General features: G+C 29.0%; 1 long non-coding RNA gene across 2 annotated transcripts; it reads right to left on the reverse strand.

Annotated features, from left to right (window-relative positions):
* Positions 1-1,778: 1,778 nt before the first annotated feature.
* On the reverse strand, positions 1,779-15,626 carry LOC129963789 (uncharacterized). Of its 2 annotated transcripts, none has more exons than XR_008784016.1 (3): positions 14,442-15,626; positions 4,216-4,277; positions 1,779-1,957 (listed from the first exon to the last, which is right to left on the reverse strand). It is a non-coding gene; the product is annotated as an uncharacterized LOC129963789 (long non-coding RNA). The 2 variants fall into 2 exon arrangements; XR_008784017.1 differs by having other exon boundaries at positions 1,779-2,044.
* Between the last annotated feature and the right edge of the window lie 1,488 nt (positions 15,627-17,114).

Below are 17,114 nucleotides of genomic sequence, written 5' to 3' on the forward strand. Positions count from 1 at the left end.
AATTTTATTCTTGCTTTTCTGTAGAAAGGAAAAAAAACGGTATTTCAAAATATATCCTTAAAAAGCCAACGTGGCAACCCCGATCCAAACAACCCAAGTTCAGAATTTTTGCAACTTTTTTCCTCTTTATTTTATGTTTCACGCTGCGGGCCATTACTTTCAGCTTTTTCGATAGGATGATTCTGTTTGTGACAGCTAGCGGTGATTTGGTGCTGATAACAGCTCGGCAGCGTTAAACAATGTACCCCGCTCTGAGCAAGTTTTTCACCAAATCGGTGGCAGTACATTGCGTGGCAACGAATTGCATCCCCCAAGTATAGCACGTCAGAAACAAATTTGAATCATATTTGAAGGGATGAAATATCTTCCTATCATATGCAGCGACTCCTTCCGTTGTTTCATTCCTTATTTCGCTCATTTTTTTACGTGCGTGTTTGAGTGCGAATCCTGACATTTCGTGAATCTTCTGGAGATATTGAAATTCTCATTGCTTATTTGCGTATCGTAAGTGCGAATATCCGGGCATCGTGCAAGATATTTTAAATGCATAAAAAGGAAGACACGGGCAGAGAAATACCGGCAGTGGCAGGAGAATTTGTAATGTTTCCCATTTCTTTGTGATAAACGAGTTTGTTATTGATATTCTTCTGTTTTGTTCCGTCGAATGATATGCAGCTCAGACTGAAAAATGGTTAGTGCTGCATTGTTTTGCAAAGAAATATTTATTCATTACCGAATGAAAATGATTTATTTGATGATTCATAAATGGTAAGCGTCATTTCACTTCAGCAAATTAACCCTTCTTTACATGATGATGGTGACATTTCGTGAACCTTTAGTGAACAAAAAATTGTACTCAAAACAGGTGTACTATAAATTGGATGTTGTTGGCAACTTTTTTCACTACTATTACGTAATAAGGAACGTACCTGTCAAAAAAAAAAATCAAATGTCACAATCATTATAGCGGAGTTGAACTTGTCATTACGCTGTTTGCTGTGGTTGGAAGAAACGTGCGATTTCTTGAATACTTAGTATAACTTATCTGAGACTTCTTTGCTATTAAAAACGATAATGAGGAAAGACAAGAACATTGAAGATTTTGTACTGATCTTAACATGTAAAAATTGAATAATTATGGATATTTCCATCATACTGTTTTTTAATTACTTTATATTATGTATTTGTACTAGGATTTTTAAAACATTTTTCCTTTAATATAGAGCATGGATATCACGCTGATTTATTTCACAAAAAAAGAAAAAAAAAGCTCATGCAAAGAAGGGTTAATATCTCACTGAGATGAATACAATATTTGACAGCTTTTACATTTTTCAAGGGAGCAGAGGAGTTATTGTGTGATGCAACCATTTTATATTGAAATTGCTTTCATTGGTTTAAATGCTCGAAAAAAAATTAATTAAACGTTTTACAAAATATATTTGTTAATATTTTAGAATGCTTCTTTCTTATTCCAGGGACTTAACGCAGATAAATACCTAACATATTATTCTGTTACTGTGATTATGTTTATCCAAGGGTAAAAGAAGGATAGTTAAATAAGTGTGTATTGTACTTTTTAATTTGGTTATCTTTCGTAGCAATGAATGCCATTAAGATACAATAAATGCTGTTTCTCTTCATGAGACATTTACATTTTAATTTACAAGTATTGCATTTATAATATTAATAAACATTTATCCAGGACCAAAAACACTTTTATTATAACGTAGAGAGGAATTTTTTGGTTACAACTCTTATTTTATACTTACTTTTCGGAAGAGAAGGTGAGAGTTGAGAAGTTCTCTGCATGGTGGTTGGTTCTCTCTACCCTGGTGGACACAGAAAAAGGTGGAGTCGGCTCCTCCCATCGACGATGGGACGAACTTCCCAAGGGAAGGGTTGTACCTTGGCCAGTAATGCCCTTAGGACTCAAGCACAGTCTCCGCCATTGTTGCTGTTGCGGAGATTCGGTTATTCAAATTTTTCCGTGTGCCTTCGGGCGGGTCGGAATAGTAGATTTAAATTTAAGGTATTTGAACAACTGCGGAAAATGTTTTGTGATGCTGTAAATATCTTCTAACTTTCTCATTCATTATTGAACAGTCATTATAATTTTTTTAGTGCACAAGATAATATTAAAACTTAAAAATGCACAGTTTATTTCAAATGGATCTCAAAATTTATTTTCGTGATTGATGAGTCAGTAGATAAATTTAAAGAACATAATGAAACAAATTTCTTATACACGTTATGGCGGACATTGAGAAATAAAATCTGTAATGAAATTTTAGAACGAAAATCTACCGATAGGAAAACGTTTGGCGTATTTGATAGCAGTGCTATTAATTCCTTTTATAAAAGGTACATAACCTAGGTAACATTCAATCACTAAATCTCTGATTGACAACTGAGTTTTATTTAATTTGGAATTTGCTTTATCTGAGTTATTTTTATTGGTGAAACTAGAGCTCATAAAACTCTTAACATAGAAGCTCTAAAAAAATGTAGTAATTTTTTTTTAGAATTCTTTTCTCTGTTTATTCCACATCCTTTATACAAATGTGGCTCCATTCTTTTCATTAGTTTTAGCTACAAATCCTGTAAACACAGCAAGTTTTTTATGACTTCCCTGTAGTAGTTTCATTAATTTCAAACTCATTTCTTTTAGACCATTTTTCTCTTTTCACGCTTATAAAGTAGTTTCTAATTAAGGCCGTTTAAGAATTGACGACTACCTTTTAAATATTTTAGAATATATTGTATAACTAAGTATAACGTATTGATTAAGACTTAGTTTAAAGGTTTATTCCAAATACTTGTATTAGGGACATTAAGGATGCGGCTTCGCTTAAGATATATTAAATGCATAAGGTATTTTCTCATTTTTAATTTCTTTCTAAACGCAATTCGCCTTCTAAGAAGCCGCGTTTTGCCTCCGAAGTTGTGTGAAAAAATTTAACCACTTTCTTTTCTTCAAAATGAATGCTTTCGCTAGCAGCTGTAATCTTATTAATTCTGTGGAAAGGTTAGTAAAAAAAAAACTAATCCATTTATTCTCTAATTTGAAAGTGCGTAGATATAATAATAATAAAAAAAAACTTTTTCCGTCTAAAGTAGTTTTTTTATGCATATTATCTACTGCAGTGAAGACAAAATTGGAAGAAGAAAACTAACGCAAAATAAACTAAAGATGCTTCTAGATTTTTTTTTCTCTTTTCTTTCATGGAGATTCGTCTGAAAATTTTTTCGCACTACAGGAACGAATATAAATGAAAAGAATTTGTTTTAAATATAAGTCAAATAAAATTCCTCGTAATTTGATTCAGCACTGATACAAAAAATGAAACAGAATTTTAGAAAGTTACAGTAGATTTCTTTTTTCGTTTTTAATACTTATTTTATTTTAAAATTATTCTAAAAAAATTAAAACTATATACGAAGTTGGGTATTGTCTCCTGTTTTTCTTATTTGATTATTTCGGCATGAAATCTATTATGAGTTCTCAAATAATCTTTAAATTCCTAATGGACCAAATAATTTTAATATTACAAATTAAAAATATTTTATCTCTTATATAACATTGCAATGTTAATGTTAAAGGTTTCAGATTTCAATACTATTAAATTTGAATTGCATTCATTTCATTTTTTTTTTCAAATGGACTAGCCGACATTATTTACTTTTAGCATTAACAGTTTATTAAATAATAAATCAATAATATATAAATATTAGGTAATGTAATCTATAAAATAATTTTAAAAAATGAAATATTCAATAAATAAAAATAATTTCAAAATATAGATATTATTTGTAAAATAATAATTTATAATACAATGAATAGAATAAAATTTTAAAATAAAAAAAATAATCCAGATCTAATGCAATCTAAAAATTTTTAAAGTTGTAAATTGCTTTTTTTTTTATTTTAAACGAAATACAAGCAGTAAAATCCTCTACTGAAATGAGAGATTTAGCAATAATTCAAGTATTAAAAATCAATCTTTTATTATTTTTAATTTTGACTTTACCATTACCAAAATAAAACACTGTAATTAATTTCAAATTTATATGCCAGAGAAAAATTGCGAATTTCTGTGAAATTCTATCGAAACCTTTCCAACAACGGAGTTTCTGTGTGCAGTTTATCTTCAATAAAAGGTTAATGAATAATTTTTAATTTTAATTAAAAACATTTAGCAGAAAATAAATTACTTTTGGGGAAAAAACAATTGTTCCCAGTCAATGAACCAATATGGCCTCAATCATTCGATGTGCTACATTCAATAGAAATAAAAAAAAATAAGCAAATAAGAATATAAATAAAAAAATAAATAAATGAAGATGTCAAATTCATTTTGAGTAACTATAACATAAATAAATGAAGATGTCAAATTCATTTTGAGTAACTATAACATAAATAAACGAAAATGAAATTCATACTCTTGTATATTTTGAAATTAAAAAAACAGATGACGATTGAAACAATGAAGCAGCTTCAAACGATCCACCTCTAGTAAATTTAATTGTTAGATTTAATGTGTATTTGAAGAGCAATTTTAATTTTAATGTCTTCTAAATTTTTGATATGGATAAATAATTTTTTAAATATGAAACAAAAAAAAATGGCAAACAGGGCAAACTTATTTGTACAAAGGAAACATAACTTTTAGTTTTGATTTAGAATTTTATAAAAATACCTATCAGAGTTAAAAGCGATTATTAAGAGACCAGTAAAAAAAAATCGAATTACTGAAGAATTCAAATGACAAATGTACGTATTACTAAAATTCAACTGTGCGTATTTTTTCTTCAGATGAATATAAAAAATAATTTATAATTATTTAATATATTCATTTTCTTCAATTTTATTCATTTTATTTTTTTTTATTTTATTCAATTCTTTTTTTTTTATTTTATTCAATTCTTTTTTTTTATTTCATTCGATTCAATTTTTAATTTGAAACAAAAAAAAAATGGCAAACACGTCAGAGACAGGTCGAAGGAAATAAAATTTTTAGTTTGGATTTAGAATTTTATATAAAATACCTGCCCAATCAAAGGGGACCATTAAGGAACCAGTTAAAAAAATCGAATTACTGAAGAATTCAAATGACAAATGTACGTATTACTAAAGTTCCAGTGTGCGTATTTTTTTCAGATGAATATAATAAATAATTTATAATTATTTAATATATACATTTTTTCAATTTTATTCATTTCATTTTTTTATTTAATTCATTTCTTTTTTTCATTTTATTCGATTCAATTTTTAATTTGAAACAAGAAAAAATGGTAAACTGGGCAAATACATTTGTGCCACGGAAACAACACTTTTAGTTTAGATTCAGAATTTTATAAAAATACCTGACCAGTCAAAGGGGGTCATTGTGGAACCAGTAAAAAAGAATTGAATTACTGAAGAATTTAAATGAGAAATGTACGTATTATTAAAGTCTCAATGTGAGTATTTTTTTCTTCAGATGAATATATTAAATAATTTCTAATTTCAATTCGGAATCCTTTAGAAAATCTTTACCAGTCAAACTTGTTCCAAAGAGTGAAAGAATCCTTTTCAATCAATGAATCAAGCAGAGCCTGAACCTATGATATGGAACATTTGCAGAAAAAAAAGACGCATATGAAATTCCTGCCGGGGAATTATGATGAAGGAAAATGGAAATGAAATTGATGCTCTAATAGATGCTTAAAAAATAAGATCTCCGCCAGGGAATGACGACGAATAAAATAAAGAATGAAAGCCTCAAACGACGAGAAAAGGGAGTTTGCAGATTAAAACCGCTTCAATGATGGGAGACATTAAAAAAGGATAACACTATGATGGATGGATATGATGACGGTCTGAGCTCCTCTAAGAAAACTGGAGATGAAGGGGGAAAAAAGAGATAAAAATCCTGACAGAATATACTAAAGCTTATGGGGAGTTATTTGGAAAGATAAAAAAGTTCATGTTGAAGAATGACGCCTGAAGCTATTGTATTGAAAAGTGCTGTTTTAAAAATCACTTTATACCTTTATGAGCTGCACACTGAAGTGGAGTGATTATTTCTTGATGTACCGTAAACCTAAAGAGAAAGGGATTATTTCTTTCATTTAAATATCTAACCGAACTGCCAGTATATTTTAATTTCAGAATCTCAAAATATCTAGACATTAACTTTAGTTGTCAATTCAAAGGCATCTTAAATTTCCTACGCTTTCCGGTTTTAATTTTTTTTTTTTTTTTGGTATTTTTTAAATTAGATTTGGAATACCATATTACAATAGTGTTTGCTTAAAAACAAAAAAGAAGTTTCTAGGAAGGAAATGTGAATAGGAGGTTGGAATTTCATGCGCAGTAATTCCAATTTTATTGCTTTTTTTAAAACTTTTCACGCATATTTGAATAGAGCTTCTGCATCATTTCTTAAAAACAACAATATGAGGACTTTTTTTCATTCAATATTCAACAAAAGGAGTCATGGTAACAAAACATCAGTTTGCTTTTCAGAGCAAAAATATACCACTCAAATATACCACTGATTCAAAAAGAATTACAATAATTTCAAAAAGAAAATGAAGTAAGTTTAGGTTTTGCAAATTTATAAAATTTGGCAATTTTTATAAAAGCACAAATGAATGCAATTTCATACACAAAAATTTTAATAGCATATTTAATGATTGATTGTGTCAATTAACAACATAAATCAACGGTGGCCAAAAAAGTGTTACATATAAAAAAATTCAAAAGAAAACAAACAGAGAGAATATAATGACACAAAATACTCTTTAGCAGTACCTAATTTCTTATGCCATAAAAGGAAAGTGCATACTTTCAATAACACCCATCAATTTTAAGAAAAAACTGAAATTATCAAGCTGAATGACGTAATCAGCATTTTTTTAAAAGCTGTAAATTCGATTCATCTTAAATATATTTTGATCATTTAAGCCCAAATTATTATATTTATTCACTTCTGATGTCCAACTACATAGAAATGAGTGATGTAGAAAACATATAGAGACTCTATCAACAGCTTGTGTGCTATCTATGTTTACAAACTTTCCCTACATATTGAGTATGCTGTGAATACATATTGAGAAACAATTCAATATATTAATGAAGTACCTACATACATATATGTGCATATATATGAATTATTTTATTTCTGAAACTCTAGCTATAAATATCTTTTTTTTTTCTTGAAAATTACGGTAAAATATTTCTACTTTTCATAATATCATTTCACATTGTTTTCCGTCCTTTCCTATATTATAATTTCTAAATTAACAGTATTAAAAAATAAGTTCAGAGTTTATTCTCATACTTTCGGTGGTGATTAGGTTTGAATTTTGGGGAAAAAAACTAAATATGCATTGTTTTTATTTAAAATTTATGAGTTGAATTTTATCAACCAAATATTTTAACTAATAGCTTACTACAAATAATACTACAAATTTTGGATTGAACTCTTAAAGTATTCATATTAACATGTGTGGAAAACAATTTGCTCACAGAAAGAAAATAGTTGATAGAAGAGTACATTTTACGTAATTTTTTTTAATGATAATAAAAATTTCTGTCTGCGTACCATCTAAATTATCATTGTTCCATATTTTTAATATCCTCTATATAATCAATCTCTAAATGTGATATTTGAATGATGTAGTTTTTCTAACCAATTTGAGCAAGATATTGAATTGAAATTATATAAATTTATAAATTTAGAATTTGTAAAAAGGACATATCTTGATTTTCAGTTGTATCGAATAGCTCTGAAGTAGAAACATAAATTGTGTAAAAAAATAAATATTAAAAAAAACGGCAGAAATATTCTTATTTTTTATTTGACTACCATGGTTTGAATGATAATAATCTAATATTTCTTTATCAATATTGATCTTTTGATCATTTATTTTTTTAAAACTCCTTAAAAGATAGAGATAAATAACAATAATTGAGAAATTCGAAAAGTAAATAATTTTCCCAAAGACATAAATTCTAAATTTTCTAAATTTAAGAAGGTTTAAGCTACATCAGTTACATATTGAGCATATTCATTTAATCTACACTTATAATAAAGCTCAATGTGAGTGTGTGTGTGTGTTGGCGCTCTATAGGCCAGGTCATTTGACATACAGCTATCACATTTGGTACATGTATACCTTAGAGGTCGGGAATGTGCACCTGGGGGGTCCCTTTTTTTGAAATTTTAATTATTAATTAAAAACTAACTTTCCCGCCAAAAAAATCTTCCATTTTCGCCACCGCCAAATGAGTAAGGCTTCCGTTTTTTTTTTTTTTTTTTTTCTCCCATCAGTAATGAGGCTAGGGTTAGTATTTTTCGGCGGATTATTTCAAACAATTCTGTTTATTTTCTTAATGTTTGATGCATTTAAAATTAAACATTGTTAATTAATCGACCCTTCAGATTCATTCTGAAGTACTTTTGAATTAAAATAAAACAGAATAAAGGAAATTAAAAATTTCTAATCCGCATAGCGTTACCCCAACTGGCGTAGAAAAAAAATCACGTATTTGCGTTACGTAACTGGCGTTGAAAATTCACGCATGCGCTTTGTGTTCTTCCGCATTGTGTTGACGAATTATTATCAACGGATGCGGACTGGATTTAAATTTTTTTTAGGTTCGTTGCAAGCTTTTGTAATTAAAATGTATTTATGTTAGTTATATATTTTTTGTATATGCTTATAGTTTTATGTGCATCGTTTTTTAAGTAGTTTTTTTAAAACCTGTTTTAAACCGTCTATTTTAAACGATTCGTTTCATTTTCTTAGTGTTTGATGCATTTAAAAGTAAATATTGTTAATGAATCGATCTGCTCATGATGAATCTAAGAAAATTTTGTTGACAAATTCTTGAGATAATACGTAAATTGAAAAAGATATTCTTTAGTGCCCATAAAGTTTAAACGCTGAGTGACTCTATTTTCATTAATCAGATTATAAAAAACTTCTTTGTTTCAGTAAAAAATATTATTATATTAATTGCAGATTAATTATTTCCACTTTAATTTAAAGCATAAATTCTACGGGTGCAAACAGAAAATTAGAGAGATACATATTACGTTATGACTGAAGGCCTTTATAATATTATGAGTGAATTATATGACTATCAAAATTTGAAGTTTTAAAATATTTTGATGAATAAGCTATTAAAGTAGGAATTGCATAAAATATTTAAATATAAAAAATTGAACGAACATTAAGATTGGCGAACCGGCTGGTCGACAAATTCTTGAGATATTACATAAATTAAGAAAGATATTTTTTAGTTCCCATAAGGTTTAAATGCTCAGTGACTCTGTTTTCGTTAATCATGTTATTAAAAAAATTAACATTTATTGACGAACACGGACACACTGATATTCACAGTTACTCTGATTAGATGTTATAAAATCTGAATAGATAAACACAAACGTGTAAACAGCTGTGCGCCGGTTTCTATGGCAACACAGCTGGAAAGGGAAAAGAAGTTTCTAAGACAGAACATCTGCTTTACACAATTTCATAGAATAACTTTTCTCCTTTTTCGTTTCATTTTTTTTAAAATTACTTATTTAATAAGAACACCTGCTTTACCCAATTTTTTAGAATAGTTTTTTTCCCCTCTTCGCTTGCTTTAAAAAAACATCTATACTTATATATAAAGTTCAATGTGTGTGTGTGTGTGTGTTGACGCTCCACAGAAAAGACCATTTGATCTACAGCTACCAAATTTGGTACATGTATACCTTAGAGGTCGGGAATGTGCACCTGGGTTCCCGTTTTTTTTGAATTTTTAATTAGAATTTTAATTATTAATTAAAAGCTAACTTTCTCGACAAAAAATTATTCATTTTCCCTACCACCAAATGAGTAAGAGTTCAGTTTTTTTTCTTCCAACAGTAATGAGGCTAGGCTTAAGATTTTTCGGCTAATTATTTCAAAGGATTCTGTTTATTTTCGTAATGTTTGATGCATTTAAAATTAAACATTGTTAATTAATCGATCTTTCAGATTAATTCTGAAATACTTTTGAATTAAAATAAAACAGAATAAACTAAATAAAAATTTCTAATCTGCATAGCGTTACCCCAACTGGCTTAGAAAAACTCACGCATTTGCGTTACCGTAACTAGCGTTGTAAATTCACGCATGTGCATTGTGTTCTGATTGTTGACATGACAACCAATATCAACGGACGATTTAAATTATTTTTAGATTAGTTGCATGCTTTTGTAATTAAAGTGTATTTATGTTAGTTATATATTTTTTGTGTATGCTTATAGTTTCAAGACCATCGTCTTTTAAGTAGTTTTTTTTAACCTGTTTTCAACCAATTATTTTAAACGATCCGTTTTATTTATTTATTTTTTTAGTGTTTGATGCATTTAAAATTAAACATTGTTAATTAATCAATCTGGTCATGATGAATCTGAGAAAATTTTGTTGACAAATTTTTGAAATATTACATAAATTAATTAAGATATTCTTTAGTGCCCATAAAGTTTAAACACTCAGTGACTGTTTTCAATAATCATATTACAAAAAAAAAAATACTTTGTTTCAGTAAAAAATATTATTATATTAATTGCAGATTAATCCTTTCCACTTTAATTTAAAGTATAAATTCTATGGGAGCCAACAGAAAATGAGAGAGATACATATTACGTTATGACTGAAGGCGTTTATAATATTATGAGTGAATTATATGCCTATCAAAATTTGAAGTTTTAAAATATTTTGATGAAGAAGCTATTAAAGTAGGAATTGCATAAAATATTTAATTATGAAAATTTTAATGAACATTAAGATTGGCGAACCGGCTGGTCGCCAAAGGCGGCTAGTATTTAATATAGATATACGATATTAAAAAAATCTTTGGGCAAATTAAATAAATAAAGATAATTAGGATATATGAATGTTTCTTTTACTAATAGGTAATCAGTTATTTGCTTTTAAATCAGAAATAATTGTTTTCATTTTTTTAGGGAATTTTACATTTTTGAAAAATGTGAAAAAGTTAAAATAATAGTGGAAACTCATACTCAGTACAAAACAAATTGACGCCAGATTTGAAGACTGACATATCTTAGCTACTACAATGTTACATCCGAGGTAATATGATTTCAATGAGGATAATAAAAACAAAATTATATCCTAGCAAAAACCTATATATTCATATTCTTTTCTTATAGCATCTAGATGCACAGTTATACATAAAATTAGAAAATTCACAACTTCAGTTGATATTTTTTGTCGCCTACAATTTCCTCTGCATGCTTAAAAAATAGCAAAAGTCTACAGTAGTGGGGGACAGGATATCAGCAAAGGGACAAATAAATTACAATGATTTAGATGATTGATTTTTTTTAGCTAACGTTACGGTACAACCACAGTTATATAATTTCAATGAGGATAATAAAAAAACAAAATTTTATCCCAGCAAACTCCATGGTCTTCACATTCTTATAACTTCTGAATGCACAGCTCTACATAAGGATTGAAAATTCACAACTGCAGGGGGATTTTTGCTGCTGTCGTTGTTTTCTTCCAATTTTTTCTGTATGTTTGAAGAGTGGTAAAATTCTACAATAGTAATGACACAGGAGCAAAGAAATTACGCTGCTTTGGATGATTGACTTTTTTAACTTCTGTAATAGTACAACCCCAGTTATATCTTTTTTTCCTGGATCGACAGTTCTACATAAGAATTGAAAATTCACAACTTCAGTTGATTTTTTCCTCGTTTTAAATGTTTTTGGCATACTTGGAGAATTATAAAAGTCTACAGTAGTGGTGGCTATTTATCAACAAAGGGACAAAGGAATTCCTCTGATTTGGATAATTGGTAATTTTACTTACTGTGATTGTACAGCTACAATTATATTTTTTCAATGATGATAATAAAAACCAAATTATATCCAGACAAAACCTGAGAGACTTTATTCTACTCTTATATCTTCTAAATGCGCAGCTTTACGTACCTCTTCACCTTTTAGTCATGCCTCCCCTCAACTGCGGGCACAGCAATAAGCGACTTCCAGATAGTATCTCAAAATGTCATTTCCCCCCTAAAAGTAATATCTTTGAGCCTAGGGGGTTGCGTATTTCAAGGAACACCCCCAACATCGTGAACATCTATTGCTTCCAAGTGGATCCTTGTCATTGGAACCACGACAATAGCCGAGCTGATATGGGGGATTTTTTTTCCTGTGGACAATTTGTTACTACTACACTGATATCATTGTTGAAAGAACAATGATCAACTGAAAACACTCCCTCAAGTTTGTGTTTTTATTGTTCTTTTCTTCATTTTATGGGTGTTTTTTTCTTGTTATTTATTTCTTTCCGTATAAATGATAGAAGTGAATAAGGGGCCTTGTGGTTTGAAAATAGCGATCGAAAGGGGGGGGGGGAAACTCCTCATAGGTGCAACAATGAAAGACATTTCCCCTTCCTATAAGATACAAAAAAAGGGAGAAAGAAAAAAATGGAAAAAAAGAAAGAATGGCATAAAAATGGAATACTTTTTTAAATATTTTTTTTTGGAAGAGAGAATACAGAAGAATTCAGACGTGAAATGAGGAGAGCATTAACAGACTAGCTATTGTTGTTGCTCATTTTTTCTCCTAGTTTAGTCTAGCTCATCCTCTTTATTATTATTTTTTTGCAATCCACTCTAAAAAAATGCAAGAATTTCGCTCATGTATGCATTTTTTTTCATCTTCTACCCTCATAAAATGCACCACTTCCTTATGGCTTTAATCATTATAAAAGGATCCTCATTATAGCGTAACAAGGGATACTTCATTTTATCAGATCTCAAGACTAGCAAACAAGTGTACCTACCCTCCATCATAAAACGGCTATCATTAACTTGATAAGGAAGAGCAGCATTTTTTTATGCTTCTCATTCTCTTCAAGTGGAAACAATAATGTACTTAGTAAATACAAGTTTCTGCCCTTTAATAATTAAGGTATGGAGTCATAAATATACTGATGAAGGTGGAGGATTTATTTTTGGATTTATGAATAGTATTAAAGCATTCCTCTCTACAGGAAAAATTATGCTGTAAGCAGCTTTATGAAATAAAGATCGAAAAAAAAACGAGTTAATTTTTTTTACAAACATTTGGAAGAACTATTACGTTAATTTACTTTACTTTTAGCAAGTTCTGAAAATATGAATAGAATGAAAACCCTACCGAAAAAATATTACTACATTCAGCTATATATATATAAAATTAAAGATACTGCAATTTAATTATAATATATATATATATATATATATATATAGTCAGTAATAATAGTTAGTTATTATAATCTTTACGTAACTTGTTTATTTTATTTATTTTTTGGTAATATAGGAATTTGAAAAGAGAAAAAAACCTGATTGTTTTCGTTGCTTTAAAATGAAAATAATTTTCAGTAAGACATTTGGAGCATATTCCGTTCCAAATGTTTTTTGGAACGAAAAGTTCGATCGATCCAGTTAGGATTAATTATGAATAAAAATTTGATTAAATTGAATTTTGTAACTTTCAAAAGTGGTCCAAGACATTACCTGCCACCTTTCAACTACCAGTGACATTCGCATTTCGATGCAGCATGAATTTGAAGGCTGGACAAAATAAAACATTTTCTGAAATGCTTTTGCTGTTGCTGCACTTGCCATTGACAAGGCCTCTTAGTTTACCCGCTTAGCAACTCATGCGTCTCAGCCCTTTTCACGGGGCGGACTTCATTCACCCCCGGATCAATTTAGGGCTGAATCAGAGAATGATCCCCTATGATCTGGTTTTTGAAGATAATGAAAGCATTAATTCGATAGAAAAAATATTGCTATATTGAGCTATAAAAGAGTATTGAGTTTTAAATACAAAAAAATATCATTTTTATAATAATATTTGCATAACTTATTAATTTTATATATCGTATGGTAATATAGCAATATTATTATGATTTCTTTGTTTTAAATTGAAATTTATTTTCACAGAGATATTTGGAACATATTACATTACTTTTGATATGTATTATGAAGAAAAATTTGGTTAATTTCAATTTTTTTAACTTCCAAAAGTAGTCCAAGACATTAGTTGCCACAAAATAACTTCCCTCAACATTCGAATTTCTCGGCAGCAATATTTTGAAGACCTGACATTAAGTAAGTATAGAAAAAAATGTATCTGTACTCATTTCTGAGTTCACTAGCTGCAACTGTGAAACAGTAACAGAAAAACTGTATTAATGAATGCTTCATAAAGTGGACAGAATACATCACTTGGCTGGATTCTTTTACTTTATTGATAAACATAAAAAAATATATTAGAAAAAAGAATGCTTTTTTAATGCTTAATTCACTAACAATGATTGATTTCAATGTAGATAAAAGAATATACAATTTAAAAGAAAACTAATCCGAAAAAATAACTTACACATACAAAGCCATAACCTTGGGCAGCAGTGATGTAGTAGAGTATGTTGAGAAAAGTTGCTTTGAAGAGGGAAAAGTTTTTTTTCTTTGTTTCTTTCAGAAAGCCTTGAATCGAAGAGCCACAGTTGTGATAAGGAAAATCTCTCTGTGACAAATGCGCTTCAACTTTTCTTGAAAAAGACTTTGGCTTCTAAAACTCAAAATATATCAAAAAAAAAAAAGAAAAGAAAAAAGAGAGAGTGAGAGAGAGAGAGAGAGAATGATATCTAGATTCATGCGAAACTCTTTCTTTCTTTGTCTGGGTTCGTTTTTATTATTCTTGAAAAGGAAAGAATTCACTTTTCAAACGCAAAGCAATCGTTTTTTTTTTCCTATTTATTTCCAATGTATTCTCAATTTTCTTGAGCAGAAGAATAAAAATAATAATTAAATGAAATTCAGAATAAAATCTTAATCAAATATCATTCTTATTCTTTAGCTGGACTTATTGATTTTTTTTTTACTTTCTTGTATGCCAGTTTAGTTTAATTAACGTTCCCGCATTAAAACAACACTAGGTTTATTTTGGGATGGTCCTCGTAATTTTGAACCGTGGCCATATGGAGAGACAGTTGAGTTGGTATCACCAAATTCCTCTCCAGACGGGCAGGAGGACATTTGCCCTAGACGAATTTAGCGTACTCCAGGCCCGCTTACATAACAGTTCTTCGATGGATTTAGGTATCGAGCTTGATACCCTCCAGTTCCGAAGCCTAGGCCTTCCCCCAGGCCGCCGTGGCCCTTTCTTGGATGTGAAGATAAAGTATTATAACCGTCGAAAGAATACAAACTCTGGTTTTTGACGAATCCATACGTTTCAAACCACTCTGAATTCAAAAATCATAGTTTTGGAATTATATACCTATCTGTGCTAACAAATAATATACCTCAAAAATACTGTGAGCTAGATGGATGAAATTTGATATATGGTCTTAGAACCAAATTTCTAAAATTTTGGAAAATTGTGCATGATATACATTCAGAGAAGTCTGCCCAGCTATCCGAATATAGTCTAATCCGATCGATACCAAACGAAAAGAGGTAAATAGATACAGTTTAGTACAGAGATTTAGCGTCTGAAACGTGTAGGTAAGCATTACATTTGATATTAAATCTTAAAGGATGATTATATTTCAGTGTATTTACGTGCAAGTGCGATAATTGAAAAGCGTAAAAACTTGGGCGAGCAAAATATGGTATGCCATCTTGAAATCTAATAGTTCTTTGTCAAATTTTAAATTTTATCGGTCCAAAACAGGTATCTAAAACACATATTGTATTTTCAGATATTTTTGTATTAATAGCATCTCAACTATTGATCGGAAAATTGGATGTTTCGTAGATATTTCTCACGAACAGCCTTTGTTTAATATTGCAGAAGTACCAGTTATATTTTTTCATACAGCGAAGCGCGAAACTCTCATATGTGGGATATTGAAAATAAATATCAGAGTTCTCCAAGCGTCCAAGGCCTTTTACAAGGTCTACAATTTTTTGTGACAATGGAGAGGGGGGGGGATAAAATGTTTATTAGAGAATATGCACTAATAGAGAATTAGAAAGCACTGTTTTCAATCATTTATGTATTTATTTTATTTAAGTGTTCTGGTGGTTTAGCAGCTTGTAAGTGATGCAATTCCACTAAACATTTGATATATTTTATAAAGTCTAAAACCTTGAGTATATCAAGCTATGAATTTACATTCCACAAAGCTTTCTTGTTTGTATGGAGTGTAAATTTGGAAAGAAAAGTATCAATTAAGTGAAATCCCTATTCCTAACCATTGTACGTTCAAAAGGGGAATGCTAAATTAAATGAAACTAATATTCCCTTGAACATGCAGAAAATGCCCCGAAATAAATGACTTACCATACTTATGCGCAACAATTTTATTTACGCAAAAATAAATAAAAAGGTTTAAAATGAGAGTGATACCAGTCTCATTTACAAACAAAAAGTTTATTTATATAAAATTATAACTATTATATAAATTAAATTCATTGCAATTCTCTAAATTTACATGAACATGAAATCTTAAACTGACCACCGAATTTATTACAGTCCCCTTTGCTTTATATTTGCTTATAAACAAAGGAAATATAAGTTATAAAGTGACAGCTTTATTTTGTCCATTAAACAAGAAATATAATTTTTGAATACCAGTTTTAAAAAGTTTTGTATGAATTTTAATAATTGACAGCATTTCAACAAATTAACAAACTATTAAATAATCAATTTTGATGTAATAATCCATAAAAATCTTTTTATCCATACTATGTTTTTTTTTAAATTCTATGACATTATTCGTTTAAAATAAATAATTACTATATCAAAATAGAATAGTTGCTATATTCAAAATAATAAAATCCGTTTGAATCATCTCCTTTTGTGCAGTGGTTTCAGACATCCAAATGCCATGTATTTACTTATATTAAGGGGTTTAAAATATGATTTTAAATCTATTTAAAAAATAATATCAGATGTGCAAAAATAATAATATTTTTAATGCATAAAAATATTTTTTTAGGAACATGTCATCAATTATATTTCCTAAAAGACAATTCATCTAGATGGAAGTGAATGATCAACTTATAAACCTAGATTTAATTAATTAATTTGGATGAAATGAACAAT

Source organism: Argiope bruennichi, chromosome 3, assembly GCF_947563725.1.
Source record: "Argiope bruennichi chromosome 3, qqArgBrue1.1, whole genome shotgun sequence".
Taxonomy (NCBI): domain Eukaryota; kingdom Metazoa; phylum Arthropoda; class Arachnida; order Araneae; family Araneidae; genus Argiope; species Argiope bruennichi.